Source organism: Neomonachus schauinslandi, chromosome 3 (genome assembly GCF_002201575.2).
Source record: "Neomonachus schauinslandi chromosome 3, ASM220157v2, whole genome shotgun sequence".
In the NCBI taxonomy this organism is placed as follows: Eukaryota; Metazoa; Chordata; class Mammalia; order Carnivora; family Phocidae; genus Neomonachus; species Neomonachus schauinslandi.
Window position 1 is genome coordinate 79,245,951 of NC_058405.1, and position 1,108 is coordinate 79,247,058.

Sequence of the window (1,108 nt, forward strand, 5' to 3'; positions counted from 1 at the left end):
CAAATGCTAAATAATTCTTATAAGTCTAATAAATAAAACTTACAAATAATACCAAGGTGATTCTAGAGTTTTCTCAGATGTTCCAAAGCCATGCAAAAAATTAGATTTTATCTTAAAAATTGTCTAAATCAATTTCTTGATTACACATTTTAATAGCAGCTGCAAGGCTGTCCCTGAGACTGAATTTCTCAAATATCAAAATTATCATGTATGCACAGATCCTTTCTTAACACAAGAACATAAATATTGTGGTCCTTATTCTTAACCTTTATATACTTAATGCTTAAAAAGAGGTATTTTAATATGATATTTGTATATACTGTGAAATGATCACCACAATATGACTAATTAACATCACCATACAAACTTACAGAATGTTTCTTTTGTGTGATAAGAACATTTGAATTTATTCAGTAACTTTCAAATATGCAACATAGAATTATTAAGTATAGTTGACCCAGGCTGTACATTTCATCCCCATGACTTATTTATTTTATAACTGGATATTTGTACCTTTTGGCACCCTTCACACATTTTGCCTGCTGCCAAGCCCCCACCTCTGGGAACCATCAATCTGTTCTGTAGAAATATGGACTGCTTCACAAATTTTCGTGTCATCCTTGGGCAGGGGCCAACCTAATCTCTATATCATTTCAATTCTTAATATATGTGGTGCCAAAAGGAGCACTTAATAATCCAATTCTTAAAGGTAAATTGAGGTCATTTAAGAGCAGAGCATTTGACCAGATATTCCAAGTAAATCTTCTCATTGCTAATTACCATGTAGGCTGAGTCTGAGGTCCCTTAGATGCCATTCTATTCATATTTGAAAGCTTTCTTGCCTCTGGGCACACAACTGTCCCAGGCCAACTTGGTAGCCTTCCTACACCAAACATGGGTCAGCCATTTCTCCAAACAGTCCTGGTTCCTTGTAGTGAAGAATGTAGAGATCAAGATTGGGGCATCAGGGTTTCAGGCCAGATTTGTGATACTGGGTGGTACTGATCTTAAAGAGAACTTCAGAGAACCAAGCTGGAAAACACCTTCATTCAGTCATTCACTCTATCTATCTATCTATCTATCTATCTATCTATCTATCTATCTATCT

At 35.2% G+C, this 1,108-nt stretch overlaps 1 non-coding gene across 1 annotated transcript; it reads right to left on the reverse strand.

The window, feature by feature from the left end:
* Window positions 1-583: 583 nt before the first annotated feature.
* LOC123324437 lies at window positions 584-688 on the reverse strand. The gene has a single exon (XR_006539809.1). It is a non-coding gene; the product is annotated as a U6 spliceosomal RNA (small nuclear RNA).
* Window positions 689-1,108: the final 420 nt, after the last annotated feature.